The 6,678-nt window shown below is 51.0% G+C and overlaps 1 long non-coding RNA gene across 1 annotated transcript in view; it reads right to left on the minus strand.

Annotated features, from left to right (window-relative positions):
* Nucleotides 1–1,590: 1,590 nt before the first annotated feature.
* The window catches only part of LOC102480333 (uncharacterized), a 20,929-nt gene continuing 15,841 nt past the window's right edge, over nucleotides 1,591–6,678 (minus strand). Inside the window, exon 3 of the long non-coding RNA XR_333615.2 lies at nucleotides 1,591–2,041. This is a non-coding gene — a long non-coding RNA (uncharacterized LOC102480333). The remainder of the gene's footprint in view (nucleotides 2,042–6,678) is intronic.

Genomic DNA, 6,678 nt, shown 5'->3' on the forward strand with positions numbered 1-6,678 from the left:
CGGGATGTGGGCTGGGAGTCGCGGAACCGCACGGCGCAGCCGGAATGAGCCGGCCTTGAGACCACGTCCGGGACTGCTCGCTTAGTACTTGACAAGCGTTTTTGGGGTGCATCACTGTATGCAGTCTTCCCAGGCTCCCACTCTTAATCTTATCACCTTGAAGAAAGCGGGAGGGGGGCAGGGGGAAAGGCGTGCCAGGAGCTTTACTTTGGGGTCGCACCATTTCTTTATATAACACTTCCAGTTGTGAGAACTGACGAAGAACTGCCCACGATGTGTTCGAGCTGCGACGTGCAGGGAGTCTCGGTAGTTCTAAGCAAACGCCCAGCGTCTGAGTGGAGACGGGGACCGCGGGGTGACGCATTTTGGCGTTTCCCGCAGGTTATTCTCAGCGGCTGCCGCCTTCCTCAGAGTTCCTTCCTTTGGCTGCCCGCTCATGTGCGCAGTATTAGGGACTGTTTCCGGGGCTAGGAGAGAGGGACGGTTCTGGTCAGCTTCTCCATCCTCTGAACCAGTCCGTTAAGCTGTTCAGTGGAGCTGAGATAGGTGGGCTTGGCTCGGCAGTGGAGCGACTGCGTCCACACTCTGGACGTCTGAGGCCAAGCCCAGACCTACCCGGCAGTGTCGGGGGAAACTTGAACCAGGAGGAGTCGGTGATGAGCGCTGTAGATCTCCAGGAGACCAGAGCCGGGAGGGTCACTTACGTGTACAGGGACATCTCTAGGGCACTATTCCTATTTAAAACGATCTGCTCCGGGGCCAGCAGGCGGCATAGCGGTAAGACGCTGAACTCCCACGTGACTGAGCAGGGCTCTGGTCCAGGACCTGCTACCTTGAAAGTCACTCCAGGTCCCTGTGTGCCCAAAATCCCAGGAGGAGAGTGGAGGACAGGGGGTTGCAGTATGGGCGTCCTAACCCCCGCCCCCAGGAATGATCTCACTTCGAAGCAGGCACGACCATCTTGGAGGAGTGCCTCCTTTATAAACTGTTCTGCTTCCGTAATGCACTCTTGCTTGCTTTCGCTTTTACAGTTGCAAAATCTGCCCCCTCCCCTTCCAAGCCCACCTCACTTTGTCCCTGTGATCATGACATCGTCCCGGGAGAAACTTGTGGTCTTTGCCTTTCTGAGCACCCTTCTGAGAGACAGGAGTCCTCCGTATGCCTCGTGCTTATTAAACTCCGATAGATGCGACTGTGTCCGGATGTCCTCTTATTTCTTGCTGAGTAGACTGTAGCAACTTAACCTCTCTCTCTGTGTCGAGCACACGTCCTATGGCAAAAGCCTAAAAGAATAAAAAATGAGATGTTCTGCCCCAACAAAAGAATTTGGACTGGTCACAACATGACTCCAATGTTTGTTTTATTTTTTATGTATTTATTTTGGAGAGGTTTTTGCTATAGAGTGCGTGAGCTCACCAGAAAGACAGAAAGTGAGAAATCACCCCCCGCGGGGCTGGCCACACCGCAATCCCTTCTCCTCCATTCTCCTCTCAGGACCTTGGGCATGCATACACACATGCCCAGCGTGAGTTTAAGCCACCAGGTCCGGGACCCGAACCGCGGTCAGCTACATGGGAGTCCAGCGACATAGCCATTACACCAACTGCTGGTCCCCTGATGCTTTAGCAGTGTGACCATGATGCCTGTCCATCTAATTCGGAGATCGTGAAAGTGACACCCTTCCAGAATACCTAGCGGGTCCTCTTACCTCCCTGCACCCTCATTAGCATTTGTAATATTAATGCATTAGCGGTGCAGAGTCCAAAGTGTAGCGAGAGTTTCACAGGCCGCCAAGTCCCTTCTACATTCATGTTCTCACCTGGTGTTCACAATAACCTCCTGAACGAGGAGACTACCGCCGGAGCTGGTGTGCGGCCCTTTCACAGATCTTCAGCCCAGCAAGAAGGTTTTTACTGTCCGTGGGCCCGTGGAGAAAACGAGCTCAGAAAGGGCACAGAGCTTGCCCGCGGAGGAGCTGGGCTAGGAGGCCGGCTCTCCGATGAGAAGATCCTTCCGCACCAGCACAGACCGCTAGCTGGCCCTGGGGGAAGAAGGTGAAGGACGTAGGAACTTTCCAGGCGGGCTTGTCAGCAATACCGTGAGAGCACACGGAAGCCACACGGGGTGTTGGCTAGTTGGAAAAACTCAAGGTAAAAATTGCAGGAGACAAAGGCCCACATGGAGCTGGAGGAGTGCAGAGAAGGAGCCCTCGGGCCAGCAGCTGGCGTGGAGGTTAAGGCACACGGCCAACTGTGTGCTTCAAGTCCCCGACCCAGCGACTTGAAGAACAGGCCAGGCATGTGCGCCCAAAATCCCAAGAGACAGAGGAGAAGGGACTGCATGGCCGTCTGCATGGCTGTCTTCCTGGGGGGTGAGTTCTCACTTTCTCTCTTTCTCTCTCTCTCTCTCTCTCCCCCCAGTGAGTGCAGGTGCCCTATTTCAAAAACTGAAAAGCAAATAGAGAGCGAAGCACCCTTCAGGGGAGGGTGTGTTGGAGGGTGGACCCAGGTAGAAAGAGAAAGGAGAGGAGAGGAATTACGACCCAGGCAGGGAGCGATGAGGAGAAACTGCCTACCCACAGCCTGCCTGAGGCGAGCCTGGGCCCCTAAAGCCCCTTTGCCTTTCCCATCTCCTTCCCCAGAAAACTGAAAGCGTGGGGGGGTGGGGGGACAAGCAAGTAGTTGACTGCTTTCCCAGCTCCAGGCCTCCATGGGAGGGAGCCCTCGGGAACCCTGAGGAAGTGCGATCTGGGGCCCTTCCCTGCCCTCCCAGGCTGCCAGCGCCAGGCAGTCGGTTGGCTTAGTTCCATGACAGCAGTGCTCTCTTTTAAAAAGAACTTGTATTTATTATTATTGTTAGTTGTAGTAGTATTTATTATTATTGTTAGTTGTAGTAGTATTTATTATTATTGTTAGTTGTAGTAGTATTTGCTATAGGAGAGAGACAGAGAGGGAAAGTGAGAAAGTAAGCCACCAGGTCCTAGATCTCAAACTGTGGTAGGCCATGTGGGAGTCCAGCACCTTAACCACCATGCCACCTGCTGGCTCCCAAGCCACAACCTCCACAAGAAAAGGAAATACGGTAGGGAGCATCCAGCTCGCATCCCTTGAAAACCGCAGGAAGGCTCTAGGCGCTGCGTGGTGATGAGACGTGAAGCTCTGGGACGCGCACAGGGAAGGGCCGGGTTTGCATCTGGAGCCCTCCCTGAGCATGCCCACGATCCAGGCCGGACCAGGCTGAGATGGAGCATGCCAGCAAGACTCCAGCGAGGGTTCTCTCTCTCTCTCTGTGTCTCTCCCTCATGGGAGAAATACAGAAATAAACTGTAAAAACAGTGCTTTTTAAAACATTACATTAAAAATGCATATTTTATTTCCTGAACAATATGTCTATCACTCTTAGTTGCTTCAGTGAGGATCCAGAAAACCATCCATACAAAAAGATAGAAAGGGGTCTGCCCTATAGTACAGTAGTTAAGCACTGTGCAGAGATGGCCAGATTTCACGGGACTAGTAGGGTTCGAGTCCTGGCCCCAGAGACTTGAAAAACACACTGGGCACCTGCCTAGAATCCTAGTGGCGTAGAGAATTGTAGGAGAAAGGATTGCAGCATGACCAGGCCCCTCTGTAGGGCTCTCTCTCTCTCTCTCTCTCTCTCTCCCTCTCTCATATATGTCCTCTAGCAAACACTAAATTAAAAACCGAAAAAGACAGAAATAGGAAAAACTTACTCAGAATCCTGATCCTGCCCATTTTAACAGGGCCTCTCTCTTGCGATAGTTCAGAGACAGGGGCCGGCAGGTGGCGCAGTGGCTAAGGCACGTGGCTCACTGTAATTCCAGCCTGGACCCAGTGGACTGAGAATCACGCTGGGCACATGCATGTGCGTCCCCAAGATCTCAGGAGAAAGGAGAAGGGATTGCAGTGTGGCCATTCCTCCTGGGGGTAATCGCTCACTTTCCCTCTCTGTCTCCCTCTGGCAAGCTCACGCATGCTGTGGCCAAAATCTTAAATAAAAATGAACAAACAATAGTTCACAGACTGAATTCCATTTTAGCCCTGAGTATCCTCACAGTCTGCATATATAGGATACAGATTTCTCACTCGGGACTGCGGGACCTGGCAGACTTCCTGAGCCAAGCAGCCCGACCCTAGGTACAGGCCCTTGATACCCGTCTGCTGAGCAGACAGAAGATCGGCAGTTCAAGGCAAAGGTCTTATCGGCCTGGACTCTGAACCGCCGCTCTGACAAGGACGTTCCTGAGCCAGTCGGCGAGCTCAACGCTGAAGATCCAGTCTTTCTCATTTTCAACACTTTTTTTCAGGCTAGGAAAGTCATACTTTGAAAAACAGGTTTAACTGATAAACCCCAGGCAGTATAAAGCAGAATGTGCGAAAGTGCCCTAACACCTGGAAATCGCTACGTGGCTATGACAGCCACAGTGTCCCTGGTTGACAGAGCCTTCCTGGCTTTATCCAAATGAAATTCAGGGTCGCTGACTGGAACTTGTTCTCGGAGCTGATGACTAGCTGGAAATTGAAGACTTACCTTACAGAAAAGTCTAGAGTCTATCTCTTATCTGAGAGAACGGGGTTCTTTTTTTTTTTTTTTTTTTTTTGGGGAAGTTTTTTTTTAAAGGGGGGCGGCCCCCCCCACAGAAAGACAGAGAGAGACAGAGAGACAGAAATGGAGAAATCACCCCCGGGGGTGGGGGGGAGGGGGATGGCCACGCCGCAGTCCCTTCTCCTCTCGGAATCTTGGGCACACACGCACACACACCCGGTGTGAATGTAAGCCACCAGGTCCGGGACTCGAACCATGGTCAACTACATGGGAGTCCAGTGGCATAGTCATTATGCTAACTGCTGGTCCCAGAGAGAACAGAGTTCTATAGGAATTATACCAACTCTTTTAAACATATGTCAGGCCAGCTGTAGCACGGTGATTAAAGCGGGTGGATCCCATATGGCCAAACTGTGCAGTTCAAGTCCCAGACTCGGTGATTTGAGAAACATGCCAGGTGCATGTGCAAGTGTGCCCAAAATCTAGAAAAGAGGGGGAAACGGAGAGGGAAAAGGGATTGTGATGTGGCCATCTCCCTTAGGGGGTACTTTCTCACTCCTCTTTTCCCTCTGGCAAATGCATGTGCCCTCTGTCAAAATTTTAAAAAGATAAAGTATTTGTGGCCACGTCAGTGTTTTTCCTAGAACCCAATAAAATTTCGGTTAATAGCATGTATGTAATAGGTGGTTATATTTAAAAGCAAACATAAAAAGATTTTCTTTAAAGAATCATTTTCCTTAACTTTATTAATTATTTCAATTTGACCAGAGAGGGACAGAGCGAAAAAGAGAGGGCGGGGTGGGGAGTGGGGGTAGGAGAATGAGAGAGCAAGCCACCAGGTCTGGGACTCAAACCGTGGTCAGCCATGTGGGAATTCAGTGGCCCTAGCCACCACGCCAACTGCCGCCTCCCCCCCTTTTTAAATCATTTTATTTAACTTTATTTATTTATTTTAATTTGACCATAGAGGGACAGAATGGGGGTGGGGGAGGAGTGAGAAAGCAAGCCACCAGGTCTGGGACTTGACCCGTGGTTGGCCATGTGGGAGTCCAGTGCCCTTAACCACCACACCACCTGCTGGCCCCTCTGCAAACACAGAAACTTTAACAAGGAGGGCCAACTCCTTAGCACAGTGGTTAAGCGCTGTGTGTAGGGAGCCAGATCCTATATGGCCACTGAGGGTTTGAATCCGGTCCCCAGTGGGTGGAAAACACACCGTGTGCATGTGCATGCATGGCCCTGAATCCTGAGAAGATAAAGCGGAGGGGAAAAGATGGTGGCGTGACCAGACGGAGAGGTTTTCTTTCTCTCTCTGTCTCTGGTAAGTGCACACACCCTCTGGCAATACAAAACAAAAGCAAAGCATAAACAAGAAGGTTGCTAAGCAGTAGGAAAGCTGTGGTTGCATGATCCAGGAGCCATATGGGAAGGCCCCAGGTTCAGATCCTGGGTCAACCTGAACACAACAGGTGTGCCCATAGGCGTGGCCGTGATCCTGGCTGGGGGGTGGGGGAGGCGGAGGAAATTGTGGCAGGTGAGACCCTGTCAAAGATCTCTCTCTTTCTTTCATGAAATAAAGAAACTTCGAAAACAGCAAGCACCTCTGCGCTATTTTTTTAACTACTGAGAGTTTATGGTATCTCCATAAGTAGTTTAAAAAGCTAAATAAGGAACACATGCTCATTATAGAGGAAAAAGATTCTCCCCCATCTAGTTTTGTCAGTCTGCTTAATTGCCAGAGTATGCACTCACCAAAAAGAGAGAGCAAGCACTTCCACGACGGGGCGTGGTCACTCCCCAGTCCTCTTCCCCATTTCTTCAGCCCATCAAAACTCTGGGTATCTCCTATATGTTCTTAAGCCACCTGGGCTGGGATTCGAACCATGGCTGTCTGGAGGAATCCAGCACACTATGCAGAGTGCTTAAACACTGTACTATCAGGCCAGTCCTGGAAAAAAGACTTTTTTTTTTTTTTTTTTTTTTTTTTTGAGAGAAATTTTATAGGGCGCAAGTGCTTGCTAGAAAGACAGAGACAGAAGGAACCAGCAGTTAGCGTAATGGCTATGTCGCTGGACTCCCACGTAGTCGACCGCGGGTTCCGTCCCGCACCCGGTG

The sequence above is a fragment of the Tupaia chinensis genome, unplaced genomic scaffold, assembly GCF_000334495.1.
Source record: "Tupaia chinensis unplaced genomic scaffold, TupChi_1.0 Scaffold000070_1, whole genome shotgun sequence".
Lineage (NCBI taxonomy): Eukaryota > Metazoa > Chordata > Mammalia > Scandentia > Tupaiidae > Tupaia > Tupaia belangeri.